We start from the raw sequence: 22,280 nt of genomic DNA, 5'->3' as shown, positions 1-22,280 counted from the left end.
TTATTCCAGCTGACCGGGAGTACCCCTGTATTTGGGATGTAAGTGTAGCTCCTATCATTTAGAGCAGTGGTTCTCAAGGAGTGGGTCACTACCCCTTTAGTGACCCTTTCATAATTGTCACCTAAGATAATCAGAAAAAACCCTTTACATTATGATTCATAGCAGTAGTGAAAACGCAGTTATGCAGTAGTAATGAAAATGATTTTGTGGGTAGGGATCAGCACAATATGGTGAACATTATGAAAGGGTTACAGCATTAGGAAGGTTGGGAGCACTGATCTCAAGAGCAAGAAGTCTTTAGAGCCAAACCCTACAATCCGACATTTTCCTCTGCAGCTTCAGGGGTAGGCTTGTACCAGCAAGCAGTTCAACAGAAGCTAGGACAGGATGTTAGCTTGAGAAGTAGCTTTGCAAAGCAGGTAGTTTAACAGAAGCTAAATAAGTGAGCGGAGGTGTCTCGGACTCAGGTCCTAAAAGAGAATTGGTACAATTTCCAAGGGATTCTCCATCCAGGAGATAAAATTCTACTTAAACCTGAAATGGCCTCAACTGGCCTACATGATGGATGGAGGAACCTCTGCATTGTCTGGCTCTGCCCCAATCCAAGCTGACAACTTTAGTTTACATAAGCATTTACTTATAAGCCAATGTGGCAATAAGTACACTATGTAAAAATAAACCGTAATTGCACATAGACAGATAGTATACATACATAACCATACAGAAGATGTATTTTAATAAACCAAGATTTTGAATATTATTGTTTGTTTTGATTACATTTTCTATAATCCTCATTGTAAAAAGGAAACTTAATTTAGGGATGTTTAGTAAATTTATAAATCTGTTCATTTATATAATTCAACCTTAATATAAATCATAGATTTATCAGCTTTATGTTTTTATTTTAAAGCAATTGTATGAATTATATTTGACCATTATATAAACTGCAACTTGTTTTGGAAGGAAATTTTTATTAATATTATTAAATATTAATAAAGTTAGTAATATTAATAATTATTAATAGATAAATCTCTGCTAATAAAAATCATTTAATATTAAATGTTTAGAAAACATTTAATTCAATATTCTCAAAGATATCATTTTATGTTAACATGTTAAAGTACTCCAATTTATAAAATGGTGTATACTTATCATACCTATGACATGATAAATCTTACTGTATCTTCAAAATATTTAAATTTGAACCAGCAGATGCATTTTGTTGGGCATACCAAAAGAATAATTTTAGTACATAACAAAACTGAATTTAAAAAGAGAAGTTACCAGAGTGTATCAAAAATTTTGACAAATTGCAAGTAACATATGAACACAACCAAAAATATATAAAAACAATTATCATAGACACATGACAAGGCTTTATGATGGGGTGTGAATAACAAGACAACAATGTCTGACTGGTCTTAAATATGGGAATTTACTATGTTCTGCATGTTTTGCTTATAGATTATTGCCTATACATTATTGGATATGGTTAAACGTCTGTAACAAAACTGTAACTCGGGGTGGAGCCATTCTGGGCAGCAACAAATGGCATCAGCCAACCAAAGAGACAGGTCTCTAAAGATACTTTAAATTGGGAAACGATTTTACATAATTTCTGTCCTGTCTTAACAACCAGGTTTATAAAAACAACAGGATTTCAAACTATGTTTGATTAATGAAATGTTAAAGCAGCACCTCCATGCATTCATATCCAACAATTTTTCCTGCTGGCAGCCGAACTTTATAACATCAAAATAATACACTTGGTGTTGACTTTTAGAGGCACTCAACTGTTTACACTGTTAAAATTTGGTTTTGTCTTCTAATTATTTTGGTTACACTCTGTGACAACACTCTTCTAAAATGTACTTTATTTTGATACTGCAAAATACACAATTAAGTGATCTTATGCTTCTTTAAAGAAAATTTTAAGAGTTTTACAGAAATTTAAAAACTGGATCAAAACAGCTTCTATGAATGTTTAAATTTATAAGGCTATGGGACATTTTGAAGTTTATTAGCTATTTTATTATAATGTCTTTATTAACATATGATCTTAATGAATAGATGAATTTTAAAAAACTGAAAATAGGGCCAAAGCTAAGCACCAAAAACTAAAGAATCTTCTGACACAATAAGACAATGAATTTTGGCAGTCTGATAAAGAACTTGGAACAATTTCTCAGCCTGGGTGTCATGACTTTTTGAGAGGCAAGACCATTTTATAGGGGTAGCCTGGAATAGCCTGCAAAATGGATGTTTATTTTATAACTGATATAACCACAACATAAAAACTCTATTTAAGGGTTACAGCATTAACAAAACTGAGAATCACTAGTTCATAAGGTCTATTCGGTCTAACAGAGACAGATTTAAAGATAGATATTTACTCTCCTTTTTTTAACCAGCGTTATTAAGTTATAGATACTTTTTGAACTGTCATGCAAGGAGCTGTTATGTTCTATAGTGACATACAATTTAAGAATCAAAAGAGTTCCCAGTCTCTATATTTAAAAATCTTATCTTAATACTGAAAGAGCTTCAATTAAGAAATTGTCATTTTCCCATGATCTGGCTATTATGAATAAGGCTGCTATGAACATGGTTGAGCAAATTTTCTTGTTGTGTGCTGGAGCATCTTCTGGGTATATTCCAAGGAGTGGGGTCTTGAGGAAGCCCTATTCCCAGTTTTCTGAGATAGCACCAGATAGATTTACAAAGTGACACAAGTTTTATTCATTGTCGACATTAAAAAAAAAAGATGTATATTCTTGTGATAAAAATAGACTTGTAATTGATATGACCATGATTGGATCGACTAACGATTCACTTGTATAACTTATTTATCCTAAACCGACTGCAACAGAAATTTCAAAGTATTGGAATTAAACCTTGTATTAAAATGGAGTTATATGAATACAATACCACATATTAGGGTAGAAATACATACATACATATATATATATATATAATGTGTATGAAGAATAATTTTGAGATTGAATTCTATGTCACTGTATCTAAAATTAAACTTCTTTTGCTTCTATATACACGTGTCTATACCAGTGAAATAAAAATAACCTTGTGACAATTTAAAAAAAAAAAGAAATTGTCATTTTATTTTAAACCGTTAAGGATAATTAAAAATATACAAATTAATAATCAGTTACCTTATAAAGGATCAAATTCTTTAGGATACTGAGAATTATATTGATAGTCATGCTAAGAACTGATGTGCTTACTTACAGGAGTAAGCCTCATTTAGCCTCCTATATATGTTTTCAAAGCTAATCAAAAAATATGTAACTAAACACAAGCCGAGTTGTCTATTTAGATATGCTTAAAATAGATAAATGGTCCTCAAACAATTCAGAGATCTGCAGAAAATGGCATTTAACATGTTTAATAGAAAGCTTTTCATAATTGAGACACACCAGCTCCTGACAGCACCCCCAATCTCCTCCAAAGAAGATGGGCACAGAAGAACCTCCACCTGGAGCTTGCTTCAATTGTGGCTAAGCTGTTCACTAGGGGAAAAAAAAACAAAAAACAAAACAAACAAACAAAAAAAACCAATGCCCTTCCCTTGACTGCTGACAGCATATTGTTCAAACTATGGATAGACAGGATACTGGGAAGTTTACTAACTGGCTTTGCATAAACAAGGTATGACAGGCCCCCTAAGTTCCTGCTCCCCAGGAAAGTTTTGTCAGATCTTCTGGGCCTGAGGGCAGGCAACAAATACCCTTGGCCACAGAGGAAACCTCAGTGACTGGCTGCCCAGGTAGCCGGTCCATCTGTGTCATTATCAATAGATTTGGAAGCCAATTGCTTTGCATTTCCTGTTTACTTAGGTGAAATTTACCCTTCTCAGGTCTCTGAGGGGTGTGAAGAGCAATTGAACAGCAGAAACCAAGGCTTCAGCTACCTTTTCAGTCCTCTTCCTGTGTAAAATTCAGGCTTCAAGCCTTGGTCTCCTACAGTTACTATTACTAGGTCCTGATACAATTTACCTCCTTACCAGACTCAGAAAACAGGTCTCAAAGTAACTCTTTACTATTCCTTTATCACTTTACAATGACTGTTGCAGTAATCAACCACCTGTTACTCATGGCAAATAATTAGACAGAAAAAATATTTAAAGTTTATTTAAGGTCTGGGGATACAGAAGCTTAAATTATGAGAGTCTAAGAAAATATTTTAGGGCCTAAGAAGATATTCTATGATTGATAAATGCATATTATGATGTTAGAGAATAGGACACTTTAAATGACGATAAGAAAATAATTTAAGACATATAATAGAAATACAACATTCTTCAGATTTCCTCCCCTTGCTATGGTACTACTGTATTAAGGCTTCAGTTTTCAGACCTTTAACATTAATCAATGGAATTCTGATAAGTTCTTAGTCTACCTACGGTAAGACACTCCACTACTGATCCATCATATCATAGGCATAAGCTCAAAATTTGTACTTGCTTCCCAAGCTTCTGCTATGACAAAATGATAGGCATCTATTGTCTTTACTGGAATGTTGATTTCAATACAGAGTACAAACAATGGTAATACTAACATATCTGAAATTTATCTCTTTTTGTAAACTTAAAAAATTCTTGTACGCTTCGGAGAATGACTTAGAGAGGTACACCTACTTGTTCCTGAAAAATGAGAATTTTCTCTTGGTCTTGGGATTCTTCACCTTACCCAATTCCTAAGAAATGTTAATTCTGTACCTAGTCTATATTTGTCTCCGCGGATTTTCATTTGGCTGATGGACTCCACACAGGGATCAGCTGTGGCCTGCAAAGGGCTGAGCTCTGGACTTGCTGAGAGCTGATGAAAACCAGACCATCCAGCCTATGTGATTGATCCCTGTCTTTCAGCTGGGTCAGCTAATCAGATGCTTCTGATAAATGCCCCATTGCCTGCCCTTTGACTAGCCTTTCCGCCTTCCTGCGCCCCAATAACAACAGCCGAGTGTCAACTACAGTCTTTACAGAGGAAAAAAATATCATCCACAGTCCCACCTAAGAGGCTCAAATGCTAATTCAAAAGGAACTCTCTGAGGTAAGAGACTTTTGAATACCTGTAATGCCTACTGACATACCAGAAATGAGTTCAGATGTGTCAACTGATGAATTCATTAAGTAAAATAGTTCTACAGTATGGCAGGGAACTTAACCTGCTTTATGTGAAACAAAAAGACATTATATAGCTATATAGCTTGAAGCAATTATTATTTCTATAATAACCATTCAGGAGTTTTAGGGAGACTCCAGAATTAAGGAAAATACCCCTCGACCCCCCACCCCGCGCTCTCGCGCTCTCTCTCTCTCTCTCTCTCTCTCTCTCTCTCTCTCTCTCTCTCTCTCTCTCTCTCTCTCTCTCATTTTTTCAAGACAGAGTCTCTCTTTTTTAGCCCTGGCAATCTTCGAACTCGCAGAGATCTGTCCGGCACCGAGTTCTGGGAATAAGTGTGTGCTCCACCACAGCCTCACAGAGAAGGGAGGCTAAAGACAATTTCTTGCAGAGGGAACTGGACAAGATGAATAGTCAAAACTGGTTCCAGTTTGCGTTGTTTTGCATTTGGTTCCCATGGCTATCCACTCTCATCCTCAGCTTGATTGGACCCTTAGTGCTGTTCCTCCTGGTTATGCCTTATGCCTCTTGTGTGGTACATTTCATTTCACATTTTTGCCAAGAATGCATTAACGCTATCAAACGTGGTTTTGAGGGCACAATACAACTGCTTATTTAGTGGATTATAAGGCATTGCATCAAAGATTTTATTTAGGTACAAAGACAAGAGGGGACTATTAGAAAGAAGCAAACAAATCTTATTCTAAGTACTACCATTTCATTAGCACACTCCATTTAATCATAGGGAGAAACAACATTCAAAGTCCCTGGTCTTAGGGGAGCTGTGCACTCCCAATAGGCAAAACAGCTTCTGTCATAAAGAGACAGTTTTATGAGTCCAGCCATCTCAGGGACAACTTGGAAGGAGACAATGGTTGGAGTGCAGATATCTCAAGGATAATTCCTCCTTGAGGAAGGGTGAAACAAGTTCATGTTCCCAGGTCCAGGACCCAAATCCTATCCTGATTGGTGGAAACTCCCTTGCTCAACCCCTTATATCAGAATAGGATTGGACAATGCTACAGCACCCATCATGCTTTGTGGTCCCATCCTTTGAATATGCTATATGACATCCCTTCAGCATCAAACGTTCAGGGCCAAGTTTGTCTGCAGCCCTGATTGATCAGTAGCAGCTTGATTACAATGCATTTTTGTAACCTGCATTTATCTGGTGTTTGGGCTATGTTGGACTTAAGCAGACCCCACAACAAGCACCAAGCCTTGAACTGTCAGTTCACCTAAAGTGAGAAGTGATAGGCATTACTGCCTGTCATTACTTTGGGTTCCAGATGGGGCCAATACAAGGGATTGTGTAGCACTCACCAAGATAGCATACATTTCTATACATCTTTTACAGTCAACATGACCCAACCCTGGCACAACCTGACAATCTTTCATGACTTATTTTTCATATGAAATGACTTTATATATCTTTATTCTTGCTATGTTTATAAGGAATTTGTGTGCTAATTTTATTTGGTAACTTATTATCTATTAAATTTTTTTCTTTGAAAGAAAAATTCTACTGCAATTGTATTGAAGAAGATCTTTTCCTTCCTTCCATCCTACTAGCCTCCCTCCCTTGCTTCCTTCCTCCCTTGAAAACATATTCTTTTCTCATACACTACATCTCAACTAGTTTCCCCTCCTTCAGATCCTCCCAGCTACCCTCCCAGTCTCCTCTCCAGCAAATCTCCCTCTCCACTTCCTCTTCAAAAAACAGCAAGCCTCCAAGTGATAACAGCCTAACAGATAAAATAATAGAAGGCAAAAACTCTCATATGGAGGCTGTACAAGGCAACCCAGTAGGTAGGAAAGGGGCTCTAGAGCAGGCAACTGAGTCAGAGATACATCTGCTCGTATTCTTAGGAGGCCCACAAAAACACCAAGTCAACACCCATAAAATACACACAGAGGACCCGGTGTAGACCCTTGGAGGCTCCATGCTACTGCTTAAGTGTGTTAAGCTCCCAGAAGAGAGCTCATGTAAGCTCTGCTTGGATGTTTCCCTGGCCTATGTTCTCCTGGCATCCTCCATCCCCTTTGACTCCCACAATGTCTCCTCCCACTAGTCCCTGAGGTTCTCTTATTTCCAGGAGGATGGAAACCTCCAACTACCACTGTCCCTGCATAATGTCTGTCTGTGGGTCTCTGCACCTGCTCTCCTATGCTGCTGGAGGAAGCCACCCTGATAATGACTAGACACGTCCATGATGAGAAGCTACTCTGCAGGCTACAGAGAGATAAACTTGGGCACCAACTCAGTCACAAAACCCTCAACATAAATTCTGTCCTGGCTAAATGATGTGCTGGGACAATGGTGCTACAGAATTTGTGGTAGTGACCAGTCAATGTTTGGTTAACTTGAGTCCTATGCAATGACAGGGAGCCCATGCCAGGTGAGGGAGCCCATGCTCTCTACTGCCTGGATGGCCAGGAACCAGATACGGGATGGAGCTGGCTCATAGGGTAGAACCAAACATGACTGGTAAAAAAAAATCAATGAAATGATTCCTAATGATGTTTTGCTATACACTGATTACATTTGAGACCTTCGGTCCCATTCTAAGAGCCTTAAATCTCAGATACTCCTTAGATAGCAGTGAAATGTTTTCCACAACATCCCAAAACAAGTTGTGTCCAAACAACAATGGGAACACCATTCATTGTACCCATTAGAGTCACAGTGTGAGGCAAGAAGCCTAGAGAACACTGGGAGGTGGATTTTACAGAGGTGAAACCAGGCCAAAATTGGAATAAAGTACCTCCTTGTATTTGCAGATACATTCTTGGGTTGAGGAGAGTCTTCTTTTAGCAGACTGGAAATAGCAAAGGTTACTACTATAAGGAGGCTTTTACAAGAATTTTTCCTAGTGAAGGTTGGCTATCTTTCTTCCCATTGGGCTCCTATAAGGTACTCCTCACAAAGGGGAAATTTCTCCACTTGAAATTCTTTTTGGCAGCCCACTTCCTCCTCTTCCTAAACTACGAGATAGACAGTCAGCTAAAATTTCTACAGTTCCCTTCTCTAGTCCCCTCATGCCTTACAACAGGCTCTTCAACAAACACCTGCTAACTAGTTTCATAATACCTGTTGATATATAAGCAGATCTTTTGTTAGGATTTCCCAACAATCCAGGAAGAAAAAAAAACCCAGTAAGACACTAAAGTCAGAGAGAGTGTGCTCCTGTCTAGATAGTGTGTTGATAAATATATCCCTCCTCTCAAAACTGAGGCTTGTGGCCATTACAATCTATCACAGGTCAATCCATTCTGGTTATATACACTAATGAGTTTAGCTGCATGGCCTGTAAAACAGTCTTCTGGGGGACAGCTTCAGCGAAACAACTCATTTCATTGGGTGGAACAGATGCTTTTCATGCTTTTGGGGTACAGGTGGAGGCTTTCAGGGTGAATGTACATCGTTGGCTAGAGCCAAGGTGCTGACAATGCCTTAGTTTCCTGAAGAGGAATGCTTGCTGAACATTACCTTATAACAAGAGAGAGGACATTTATACTACAACCTGGTCACCGGGCTATGTGACCGCCTCAAGGCTGCCAGAGGTGGACTACATGAACTGGGACAGGCAGGCCCACAACAGTGACTGAAGGGACCAACACCTGCCTCTGCCTGTCTCAAGATGAAAATTTTCAGTCTCCGGGCACACCTCATCTTCCCTCTTGTGCCAGCTCACCATCTGCAGTTACATGGTTCCCCAACCCACACACTTAACCAAAATTTGCCTTGCCTACGGGAGGTGTAGGGATAAATAAAGAGCAGAGATTGAGGGAATGGCAGACCAATGAGTGGCCCAGCTTGAGACCCACAGGATGGGAGAGAGCCAACCCCTGTCACTTTAAATGACAGGCTGCTATGCTTGCAGACAGGAAACAGGCACTACAGTCTTCATTCAGCAGCTGATAGAGATAGGTGCAGAGACCCACAGTAGATGGGTGTTGTACCTACACAGGAAAAACCTGGGCAATAATGAGAAATTAATTTGAGAGGTTTCTTCTTGTTGGACTGAGAAAACACTGCTGAGTGGACAGCACTATGGAGTTTAGGTGCCTTGTCTGACCTTCATAAAGTGTGAGCATCATTAATATAAGCATGATTTGATTCACTGACAGTTATCTGAGATTATATTTCTACATGTTTAAATAGATGCCACAGAATATTCACCATTGCAATAGCAATAAAAGAAACTATCTAAAAACTTCTTTCAAAAATTATTTTAAAATGTTCTCTGCCCAACGCCACAGAAACATATTTCTTACCTCAGTGGGAAGAGGATCAGTTGCCATACTCATGCTTAATGAGAGCTTCTTCTAGAATCTACCACGGAATGGGCAGATGCTTCATCTACTTTCCATAAACATCTTCAGTATAAAGCCTGAAGACTTCCCAAGACGGGATATGTAATGTTTAGGTAGTGCAAACCCTTGAAAAGAAGATCTGATTCACTGTGATTGAACTTCTCATGCATTCTTTAATATCAAAAACAAATGCAAATATACATTTCTAAGTTTGAAATAGGTAACTTGAGTAAACAAATCTACAAATGACAAACCTTTCCTCTAGTCACTCTCAACTATTTCTGTTACATACTTTTTTCTGTTTCCAAGATTTTTCCTCTATAAATGCCATGTTCCAGTTTGTAGTTCAAGTGAATAAAAAATTTGAATATTCAGCTTGATGAACAGAAAGAAAGGCACAGTCTTTAAAGTTTGTCAACATATATTCTAATGCCAAGTTTACATTTTTGCTAAAACACCCCATAACTTTATCAACAACTTATCTGCTAAATGATGAGTAGACCTTTCCAGTCCCATGGGAGGGGCGGCTGCCTTTTATTTCCTTAGGGAGCAGGATCGCTTTACTTGCTCTAAGAATGTCCCTTGGCTTTGCCTTTGGTCTCGGGTTTGTATGCAGATTTGGCTTGGATCTTCTCTACCTCTTCAATCAAAGGCTGTTCATAAGGAGACAAGGCAGCATTGGGAATGGCTTTACTGATCTTAGCTAAAAAGTCCTTCACTGTTGCCTGGCTAGTTTCAGCATAGGCTCTTGGACCCCATAGGAACTGATAGCATGGTGGATCACTGTCAGGAATCTGACAGTATTCCAGGTACTTTTCTTCCACTAGATCTTCAGTGATGAGCTTCCTTACATTCCCAAAGATGAGGTGTGGGACCTCATCACAGACTCCCAACATATTCAGGAAGTGCCAGACCTCCTTCTCTGTGGCATTGTAGCCATTTAAGTAGATCACACAGAGGAGGGGAGTCAGAATGCCCCTGTAGGAACATCCAACTCAGTGCTGCTACTCACAACATCATCCTTGAAATCTAGCTTGCTGACAAGCATGTAGGCCTGTCCATTGGGCTGGACTTCTTCTATCTCAATGCCAAACTCCATGTGCAGTTGTTGGCGGGCTATCTCAAGGATCTCAGGGAAGTGCTCCTTGAACCTTTTGTTGATAACAAACAGCATATCTCCCCTCCTTGCAGGCTGTTTAATTTTGTACCTGCAGAGCAAAAATGACACCAGCAGTGCTGCCTTCTTTGATAAAAGATCCATGTGTTTGCTTCCAGCGGAGAGTGGGGCCATAAAGGAACTACCATTTTTCTCTCTTTGGCCCTTTGCTCCTTTACCAGACCTTTTGTGAGGCATAACAGCATTGGTGGTGGGTGCCTTGCCCTGTGGGAAGCCAGCAGCAGAAGTACTTGGCCCAGCATCTCCTGAAGCTTGCTCAGAGCAGGCAAGTGACTCTCCTTTCTCTGCTGCCTTTGCATGAGCATCATTTAGTCCCTGGGCCTCATCTTGGTTCTGGCGACGTTTCTCACGAGCCCGGGCCTTACTCTTTTTTCCTCTGGGCATGATGGCTGTGGACAGGAATAGAAAGCAGTACTTTAGGTAACAGTGACTTGGATAGGGAAAACAATGACCTATAAGCATTTTTCTAGACTCCACAATGTTGGAGGAAGGTCCACCTATGCTTTCAAATGCTAATATCAGTGCCTTGAGATCTGGGTATCACCCTGCCAAGGGCATTGCTATAAGTGATCAACTCTCTCCATTAACCATGTGGTGTTGAGGAATGTTCCCCAATTACTCTAAATAACAAAATAAATGTCCTGAAGACTATGACTGGGTAGAAGAGAGATGGGGAGAATTTAGGTCCAGGGCTTGGGTTCCAGAGATGAGAGGAGAAAGCAGCTGAGCAAACAACAGAAGGAGAAGAGAGAAAGCAGTTTAGGTAAGGCAAACTGGTGCTGAGTATGTGGCTGTGGCAACAGACTGATGGATCTGAAGCCCCCCAGGGATTCATCTAATTGCCAAGTGATTGCTTTTTATATGTATTTTAAAGATATTAGGTAAGAAGCCCAGCAGAGTGCTTATAGTTTCAAAATAAACCATAGTCTCAGTGTTTCAGTCTTGAGGGGAACTAGCTGGTTAGAGAAAACTACAGCCTTCTTGAGTTACTGTGTCATTAACACAGATAGAATAATTCTTCTTTCTACAACTACTGGTAAATGAATGCAGGAGTTGAATGTAATTTTACAGCCTGAGAAATTCTGAGTGAAAGAGGGGTTCTAAGCCAAAGGGTAGGGAAGCAATGTATAATGTATTTAAATGGTGCTGCTCTCTTAAGCGAAGCTGCTGCTTCCAACAAAGCTGACAGAGGCTAGGCAACAGAGGCTGCTATGATCTCTCTTGAATCAAAGCCTACAGGCAGAGCTTCAGGGTTGAAAACATGCTAGAAAGGGTTATGCCTACAACTACAGTTCAAAGGACAGTGTCATGACAGAGAGGGCTTGGATATTTTCTGACTTCGTTTTGTTGTTGTTGTCACTAACCTGGTTGCACTGTTTGCAATGCTGATCATGGTTTTCTGTGCCCTCTCTGCAAAAGTTCCAATTGAACTAAAGTAGGGAGGGAACTGAAGAACGTAATGCCAAGTTAAGAACACTGATAACGGAGGAGGAAAAAAAGAACTCTGTCCAAAAGAAACTAGTAAGGTGATAGCAGCTAGAGGTCAGGGCTCTCTAACTGCAAGATGTCTGTCAGCTATGTCCGGAGAGAGCTATCCAGATGAGACCTGAGACACTTCGGTCATATACTGGGGGAGCAGGTCCCATTTTAGCAACAACTAAATTCCAAAAAAAAAAATATACGGGCAGGACATTGATGTTGCAATATGAGATAGAACAACTGGCCTGAAACTTAGAATTCTCTTGTTCCTTTGCTTGACTTTTGTTTGAAATGTTTTGAGTTAAAATGATATGGCATTGAGGTAACATATCTGAACATGGGCTGTGGTAGCACTTGCCCTTAATCCCAGCACCATGGAGGCAGAGACTGGCAGGTCTGTGTAAGTTGTAAACCATCCTGGCCTACACAGTATGTCAGAGCACGACTCCCTGCTGATAAGCTACTTACAAAGACAGTGGAGTATTCAAAATGACAAAATTTTCCTTAGAGTCACTATGCATGTTTTCTCTTAAAAGTGGATAATAATGTCCTAACTGACTTAGAGGATGGTTACTCATCAATCTTAGATTTATGTAAGGAAAAGATGATGTCACACTGCCCTAAAATGCCAGCCAGTCTCCTTAGAAAATATGGCATCCTTACAAGTTGAGGGGAGAGGAGGGACTGCCTTTGACAGGAACTCTGGTGCCCATAGTCTGATCCCTTCCCCTAGGTGTGGAGGCCGGGTAGCACACAGAGGAAGGGGAAGCAGGCTATCCAGAGGAGACCTGAGAGGCATTGGTCATATGGTGGGGGAGCAGGTCCCATTCTGTCAGTGACGTAGGAGAGGGGAATAGTGCAGAAGAGGGAGGGGTGGGAATGGGAAGATGCAAGTGAGGGGACAACAATGAGGATGTAATCTGAATAATTTATAATGAATTAAGATAAAAGCAGAAAATAGGGCTTCCACTGAGAGAAATCATGACAAATGGCATTTTGGCTCAATAGGGCTACCCCACCTACCAATATGAGGACGCATGCTAGGCTGGGAGAAGAACATGCAAGCTGCATGCCTCCCACAGACAAATGGTATAGAATGTTGACTGAGGTGAGGTAACACAATGCTCTGGGCAGCCAGCTTATCCCTTTAAATGTGAGTACATGCCAGCCTAAGTTAGGTACCAAAATTCAAAGGCTCCCGTCCTTACATTTGAGAGGCAGAACCAACCATTCCATATGTAGAATGGGGTGAGATGAAAACAGCTGCAACAAATATAGAAACCCAGGTAAAAGATCCCGAGGATATGCTTAAGTGAGTTGAAAGTTGATTTTAAAATATAATAATGCCTTTTCTACTGCTCTGGGCAGTGGGCTTATCCTTTTAGTTGTGAGGAACCCACACAAACACACACACACACACACACACGCACACACACACACACACACACACACACACACACACCAAACACATTCCTACTTTGATATGTTTTGTACCCATACAACTCACTTATAATTCAATGTTTACTTCTGGTAATTTTAAAGATGCTATTATAAACAATTTAGAAAATTTCAATAACACAAGTTAATTGTTATCTGGTCAACTCATGGTCAAGTCAGATGCTTGTCTAATTTATTATAGAAATATCCATCCTAGAGTTAATAGATAGATATGAATCTATCGATTGCTTATGTAAAAATGAAAACATAGATGGCCTTCAAACACCTTAGATAGCTACAGAAAATGGCACTTAATGACATTTTCATTAACTTAAGGTTCTTTGACAAGGAGACATACCAGCTCCTGGAAACACCCCCAGCAGCCTGTCTCAAGGATGATGAGCATCAAAGAACTTCCATATGGAGATAGCTTCAAATGTACCAAAAAAGCCACTGGACTAAGAAATGCCGTTCTTCCTAACACAGCCAGAATTCTGCCTAAAATGAGCAAGCCTGGATGTAGCTTGTGCTGACTGCCGATTATGCCAAGACAGGGTAAGCAAATCATAAATAGTTCTTCCTTCCCAGATATATCTATCAGCTATAGTTTACCAAAAGGCTAAAGATGATGCTCCAATACTATCGAATTTCTGTGTGGCTGTCCATTCAGTGAACTGTCTCTGTCATTTCTTATTTTAGGAAGCTGCTAGCATGCACTTCCTCTTTATTAAGGTAATTAATTTTATTCCTTCACAAACCTATGGCAGTGTGGAAGGTCAAATAGTTATATTACACAATTATGGTTAGTTGCTTGGGAGTTAAGAAGATGCTTTAAGATCTAGAGAGATGTTTTTAGATTCACAGGCACAAGATTGGATAGAGAATATATTAGACACAAAACGTTAGGCTCACTTAAATAGGATAAATAATACTTTCTTAAAGGTTGCTAACTACCCTTTAACTAGACATTATGTATATAGGATTTACCTATTGTTTTCCATGATTGTTCCATAATTATTTGTACTACATTTAGTTTAGAAATGGCCTCTGTAATCAGATAGAAAGGGGGAGATGTTGGAAGTAGGTCTAAATGCTTATTACAGTACTTGAGATCTGGTTACCTCCTGCACATGGGCATTGCTATGAATGGTGAACTATCTCCTGTAACCATGTGATGATAAGGAATGGTCCACGGTTACCCATGATGGCTAAATAAAGGTGCTGAAGACTATGGCTGCATAGAACAGAGGAGAGCAGGGTGTTAGGTTCCTGGACTTGGGTGTGAAAGATAAGAGGGGAGAGGAGAAAGCAGCTGAGCAGAGGACAGTAGGAGAAGAGAGAAAGGAGTCATGTTAAGGCAAGATGCTGCTGAGTAAGTGGCTGTAGTAACAGGAGCAGAAGCAGCCCTGACAGTCCCCAGATTACCAAGGGATTGGTTTTTATGTGTGCTTTTAAAGGTACTAGGATTACAGGACCTCAGAATCTGCCCAGCATAGTGCTTCCAGCTTAAAAGTAAACCACAGTCTCTCTGTGGCAGTTGTGAGGTAGCTAGCTGGTTAGAGGAAACTCCAGGCTTAATAAGTTACTGAGTGATCAATATAGAAAGAATAATTTATCCTTCTAGAACAGCAAACATCCTGACTTTCCTTAACATTTCTTTTCCCACATTTACAGAAGAACACTGCTTTGAGAATACACTGGGCTCCTGTTCTCACCAGCTTTCATGAGGTCTGACTTACATAGGTTTCTGACTACCCTCAGTTCTTCTCATACCTGGAACTGTTCTACTCTCCTTGCCCTATAAAAATGTGCAGGGGCCTGGATAAGAGCATCAGAGGCCTCAGTGTACTGAAACGACTGGGTGCGGATACTTTTGAATTCTATAATGCTCTTTGGTGTCTTCCACCATCCTTGAGATTCCTTTCCCAGCTCTGCAAAAAACACAGAACCGTCCTTTTCACCAGGCCCTACAGTATGAAATGAGGAATTTGATCTCTCGACTGAAATATATAGACATGGCAATGGACTGGGATGGTAGCTCAGTCCACAATGAGCTTGCCGTGCAAGTCGAAGGTCCTGAGTTTTAGATCCAGAATCCATGTTTAAAAATCAAACTGTGTGTGGTGGATTGAACTGTATTATCAGTGCTAGAGTGGAGACAGAAGGATCTCTTGGGCTCAGCAACCAGCAAAGGTAACCTACTTGCCAGATCCAGGCCATGAAGAGACCCCATGTCAAAAGCAGGACAGAGAGTTCCCGGGGGAAAAATACCTTAAGTTGGCCTCTCGTTTCCACAAGCATGCAGTCACACACTGGGGCCGGCACACAAATATATATACACTCAGATAAACAGATTACTTTCACACACACACCAAGATGTGAGGGAGATGCTGAAATTCACAACACTAATCTTTGCCCTCTTGGGCTGAAAACCCCCTGGGAACAATGACTGTGGTTAGTCAGGCCAAATGGCCAGGTTCTACTACAGAGGTACCAGGATTTAAGTGGCTCTGTTCTTTCTGAATTGATCCCACATTTTCATGTGTCTTTTTTCCCTTGTATGTGAATGACACTCTCCCCACTTCCCTCACCCATTGCTCTATTTCGTCACTTCCTTTTAACTCATTCTGATCAACTTCCCATTAGCCTCTTATTTCTAGCAATATATGAGGGTTTGGGAGAGAGGCTTCAACTCTTTCACCTATTTATTTATATTCAATGATCCATGGTTTTAGCTCCCTGGATATTCAACCTAGGGCTTCATGAACACTAGGCAAACGCTATCCCTCAGATGTCCTCTGTCTCTGGTCCCTTTGTGATTTTTAAAAGAGTTTAGGGAACTATAAAAGTCTCAGGATATCAGGGGTGTATGGTTCTTTCTGACCACCACATGCTGGGTGTGGGACCCTACATTATGTTTCCTCTAACCCAAACCTGCTGGGCGTGGCTACCTTAAGCCTTACAGTTTTCCCACTTATGACTCCCTCTGACTCACAATCCCTGGGCTTGGCTACCATAAGCTTCATGGTACCTCCCACTTATGGCTGCTGAGAGCTGGGCAGGACTATTCTAAGTCCCCTGGTAACTGCAGGTCAAGCTTCACTCTGACTCCCTCCTGCTGGCTCTCTCACACTACCTAGTGCTTATGGCTCACTGTAACTCCCAAGTACTGTGCATGGCTAAGCTAAACAGCATACCATCTCCTGCTTAGGGCTCCCTCTGACCCCAACGGCTTGGGTGTGGCTACACTAAGTCTCTGAGTATCTCCTGCTTAGGGTTCCCACTTGCAGGGAGTGGGTATCCTAAGTCTCAGGATACTACCCACTTATGGCTCCCAAAACCTACACAGGCCTACTCTAAGTACCATGGTATCTCCCAGCCAAGGCTCCCTCTGACTTGGTGTGGTTACAATAAGTCTCTGTGTATCTCCTGATCAAGGCTCCCTCTTATTTCCACTTGCAGTGCATGGCTACCCTAAGACTGATAGTATCTCTTGTTTATGGCTTTCTCTGTCTCCCTCATGCTGGACATCATCATGTCTAACTTCACTGTATCTCCTACTCATGGCTCCCTCTGATTCCCAAGTACTGAGCAGGGCTTCCTTAAGTATAATGGTGTCTCCCACTCAGGGCTCCCTGTGACTCCCATGTGCTGGGCGTGGCTACACTAAGCTTCTGAGCATCTCCAGCTTATGGCTCCCTCCTACTCTTTTGTGATGGGCCTCCCAGATCCTCATGCTATCTCCCACCTATGGCTCCCAAGTGCTGTGCAGGACTACCCTAAGGCTCATGGTATCTCCTGCTTTTCGTGTCCGCCCCCACCCCTGAACAGCCTCACAAATGCTGGGTGAAGCTAAGTCCCTGAGTATCTCCTGTTTATAGCTCCATCTTACTCCCTAGTGCTGGGTGTGGCTAAGCTAAGCCTCACATTATCTCCCCCTTAAGGCATGGATTCTCTACTGGTGGGCAAGCCTAATCTTCACGATATCTCCCACTTATGGCTCCCAACAGCTGGCCTGGACTACCCTGACCCTCAATGTAACACCAGGTTATGGCTCCTTGTGACTCCCAAGTGCTGGGTGTGGATATGCTATGGCTCATATTATCTCCCCCTTGTGGCTCCCTCTTACTCTCTAGTGCTGGGAAACTGTAAATCTCTTGGTATCCCCCACTTACAGTTCCCAAGTGCTGAGTAGCACAACCCTAACCCTTGCAATAACTCCCAGATATGGCTCCCAGTGACTCCCACGTGCTGGGCGTGGCTATGCTCATTATGAAAGGACCTCCATTTATGGCTCCTAAGGACAGCCTTGTGCTGGGCATAGCTATCCTAAGCCTCATACTATCTCCTCCTTTGGGCTCCTTCTTACTCCTTATTGGTAGACATACCTAATTCTCATAGGATCTCCCACTTACTGCTCTCAAGTGCTCAGCAGCACTATCCTAACCCTGGTGATATTTGTGGGTTAAGGTTCCCTTGCTGCCTTTCTGGTGCTGGCCATGGCTACCCTAACACACACACTACCTACAGCTTATGGCTCCTTCTGACTTCCAAAGGCTGAGCTGGGCTACCCTAAGCCTCATGGGATCTCCCACTTAGGGCTCCCAGTGATGCCCAGGTGCTGGGCGTGGCTATGCTAATTCTCACAGGACCTCTGATTTATGGCTCCCAGAGTCTCCCACTTGCTGGGTGTGGCTATGCTAATTATCACACAACTGCCCACTTCTGGCTCCAACTTACTCCCTAGTGCTGGCCAAACCTAATTCTCATGATATATCCCACTTACAGCTCTGAAGTCCTCAGCAGAACTACCATAACCATGGTAGTAGCTTGCAGTTAAGGCTCCCAGTGATGCCCACATGCAGGGCATGGCTAAGCTAATTGTAATAGTACTTCCTTCTTTTAGCTCCCAGTGACTTCCAAATGCCAGGCATGGCTATGCTAATTAGGACAGGACCTCCCACTTAGGCCTCTCTGTGTCTATCACATGTAGGGAGTAGCTATGCTAATTAGCACAGGACCTGCCTCTTATGCCTCCCTGTGACTCCCACATGCTGGATGTGGCTATGCTAATTAGCACAGGACCACCCACTTATACATCCCTGTGACTCCCACTTGCAGGGCATGGCTAGGATAAGCCTCATAGTCTCTCCTGCTTAGGGCTCCCACAGACTGCCAAAGCCTGATCTTGGCTAACATAAGCCTCATAGTGTCTCCCTCTATTGGCTCCTTCTTTTGTCCTAGTGTTGAACAACCCTAACCCTCATGGGATAGCCCACATTTGGCCCCTCCTACTTTCATGTGATGGGTGTGGCTACCCTAAGACTCAGAGTCCCTCTTCCTTCAGACTCCCTGAGCCCTCCCACTCCACCACCCCTTGTTGGGCATGGACAGCCCCCTGCTTTTCCTGGCTTTTCACACTGTCTTATTTTTCTGGGATGGGGGTTGCAAGCAAAACATTTAGAACTGATTTTGGGGGTTTAGTGATCAATGCTTGTACTCTCTTGATTCACTTCATTTTTATGAGTACTTTTAAAACACGTTTTAAAGCTCACATCTCCCTTTTGAAAAATTTCAACTCCCTATTTTGGTGGTGATTAAGTCCAGTCCATCTCCCTAGCTTTGCACTCTGACTGGGGGAATTTTAGAATCCAGTGACAGGACAGGTCAGTGTGTACTTGTATTTCCTCCACGTTCTCTTATTACTATTTTAGAAGCCAAAGCTTTGCTTTAATTGTGAAATAGAAGCCCCCATTTGTAGAATCAGGGTTCTTTTCTAAAACCGTGGTCCCGGGGTCCCCATCTCCTTCCGGAAGCTTGCATCCGATATTTTTCCAGGAGAAGCCTCCTGACTCCTGAAAGAAAGCAGCGCTCCCATGGTTATTGTAGGGTGTACACTCTTTGGTGGACACTCAGGGTCCCTACCTTGACCGCGGAACTCTTTCAGAACTTGCAGGCAGCTCGTTTTGGGCAGCACCTCGTGGCTATCCGTGTGCCTCGGGCACTAAGACCCACTTCCTCCCCTCCCCACCGGAAGCAAGGGAAAGCCACATCCCACATCCGGCCAGGGGCAGGCTCTGAAGATTGACAGCAGGGCCAGGTTCTTATGGCCCCCACTGCAGTGGAGCCAGCAAGGGAGAGTCTGATGCCTGTTAGACTTCACTAAGACCTAATCTTCCTCAGCCCCCACATCCCACCCAGTCTTTGGCACACAGAGCTTTGAAGCCTGAGCTTTTGAAGCCCCCACTGTACCTCCTACCCCATCCACCATGCCTTACCTCCCTCCACTCCGTGTACCATCTCACACCCTCGACCCCAACACATACTTTGCTCCAGGTTGGAAGCAAATCTTCTTGTGTTTGCAGTTTCGTTCTCAGCTGTCAGGTAAACTTCTCTGCTTTCGTAGAACTCGCTCCTCGCCAGGGGTGGCGGGTGCTGCTGCTACTGGAAATAAAGGTTACAAGTTCAAAACCTCAGTCTAGTACATTGGTCCACAACCTTCCTAACGCTGTCACTCTTTAATATAATTTCTCATGCTGCGGTGACCCACAACCATAAAATTCTTTCATTGCTACTTCTTAGTTGCAATCTGGCAACTCTTATCAATCTTAATATAAACAGAAGATTTGCAGACTATCTGATCTGGGACCCCTATGAAAAGATGTCTGATCCACAGAGGGCTCGAGACCCACTGGTTGAGACCAACTGTTCTAATACCTCCCTACCAGGAACAGTAAATCTCAGGCCTCTGCCCTGTAGACACAGGAGTCCACCAGCTACACATGGAACCCTGACTTGCCTCAGTCTTGTTACTCAAAGGTCGGCATCTTTTCCCTGGCCTCAGTGTGCCTCATAGTATCCAATTCTACTCCAGGTTGGACTCTCAGAGCTGAGAAATGCTTGGTAAGGACCAGTCTCCATAGGAAGCCCATCCTTCTCCAGACCCGGAGGAGGTCATCTGGCAAACTTCACATGGTGCGCAAAGCTGGAGTTTCTCGGGCCTGGCAGCAGAGCCTGGATTTTGAGCCTATGCTTTCTCTAAGGAGACAATTCCCTCCATTCCACAGAAGGTCTCTCAGCTTGACATTGCCTTGAACAGGAATGCAGCCTTGAAGAACTGGGGTCCTATCCCCTTAAAATCCAATGGGCTGCTTGCTGTGAACCTGCAGACTGACATGAGGTGCACAACGACTGCTGCTTGCTGACTTATCGACATGGCTTCTGGGGTACCTGGCATCTTTTCTTCTTCTGACTCCAGGCCTTTTGCCTCTAACACAGAATCCCCTTCCCTCATAAACTGAGCAGCAGTTTAACTAAGCGCATTAGGACATGTTTACCAGGCCTGATATTTCCAGTCAGAAACATGCTTGAAGGTTTTGAATAATCACTCTTTGCGTGACTGGTCCTCCTCTGTTTATTCCTGCTTCTTCTCCCCTCTGTACTCCTTAAAGCCACGATTCCTGGTTCCTACAGACCATGGTCTTTCACTCCCAACATCTATTAGGAGAAAAATGAGAGTTAGCTTGTCCTTAGAGCTCTGTCAAAACTAGAAGCAACAGCTAGTCCAGAAAGTCCTTTGCGTCTACTGCACAGTGGTCTCTTTATAGGACTCCTAACAGTGGGAACAGACGCTGTGTCAGACTGTTTCAATTGCTTCTGGGTTCCTTTTCCTCCAAGGTTTGACTTTTCCTGACTTAATAGGAGGAGAGTTGCAAAGTCTTACTGCAACGTGAGATGTCATATTTCGTTGATATCCATGCAGGCCCTGCCCTTTTCTGAATGGAAACAGAGGAATGGATGGGGGTGAGGGCTATATTGGGAGGAGAGGAGGTACGGAAAACTGTGGTTGGCATGTAGTGTATCAGAAATTAATCTTTTAAAAAGAGAAAAAATGAATGTTAAATAGATAAATATTCACATATTTGTGTATATTAATAATTTATATACAGTATATATTAATGCAGGCCCATATCTGTGGTTTCATGATCATTGTCTCAAAAACAGAAACAAAACACAAAAACAAAAAACTTAGATTGCTCTTCTCCAGCCCTGATATGCTATTTTCTCACGCTGGTTCCTTTTTTGGATAAAGCTCTCAGGTACATGTTCTTGTAGGCTACATTAGTTTTGTAGGTGCTTGGATTTTTGTAAAAAAAAAAAAACAAACAAAAGTAGCAGAGGAAAAATTCTAGGGTGTAAAGCCATCTTTTAGCTTCAAATCTTAATTATGGCTACCCTCTGACCATCTATGCAATCTAGGAATCTTTTGTCTCTGTTATTCTGTCACTCTGTTTTGGCCAGTGCTCTCAGTAGGTTCTAGAGAGGCTCTAAAGGACGTCCATATGAGGACTCCTGTGCATGATAATAGCTTTGGGCAGATGTCTGATTTATATCATGATGGTCATACATTTTCAGGAATAAATCATGTGAGGGTAAGAGTTTTCTCACGTCTCTTAAAACTCTCTTAGGAAGTGTACTTGCTAACTTGTACTGTCCCCCAGGGTAGTTCTGACACATACTCAGATTTCACATCAGGAAACAGACAACACAAGGCAAGGGTTCAAAATGATGCTGTGGCCTGCAATACCACCTGATTTGTAAATGTGTTTACACATAAGGGAACACCTCATAGACAGGGTAATTTATTCCTATCAAGCCAGGAGAATGGACAGTTCAGGTAAAGCCTATGCTACATAATAATTTCACTGCCAGCCCCATCGGAGAACACT

General features: G+C 42.1%; 1 long non-coding RNA gene across 1 annotated transcript in view; it reads left to right on the top strand.

Annotated features, from left to right (window-relative positions):
- LOC311602282 overlaps window positions 1-22,280 on the top strand; it is a 126,198-nt gene that overhangs the window by 37,195 nt on the left and 66,723 nt on the right. Inside the window, exon 2 of the long non-coding RNA XR_014780714.1 lies at window positions 13,888-14,106. This is a non-coding gene — a long non-coding RNA (uncharacterized lncRNA). The remainder of the gene's footprint in view (window positions 1-13,887; window positions 14,107-22,280) is intronic.

Source organism: Acomys minous, assembly GCF_964271855.1.
Source record: "Acomys minous genome assembly, chromosome: 7".
Taxonomy (NCBI): Eukaryota; Metazoa; Chordata; class Mammalia; order Rodentia; family Muridae; genus Acomys; species Acomys minous.
This window is presented reverse-complemented; position numbering and strand designations above follow the sequence as displayed.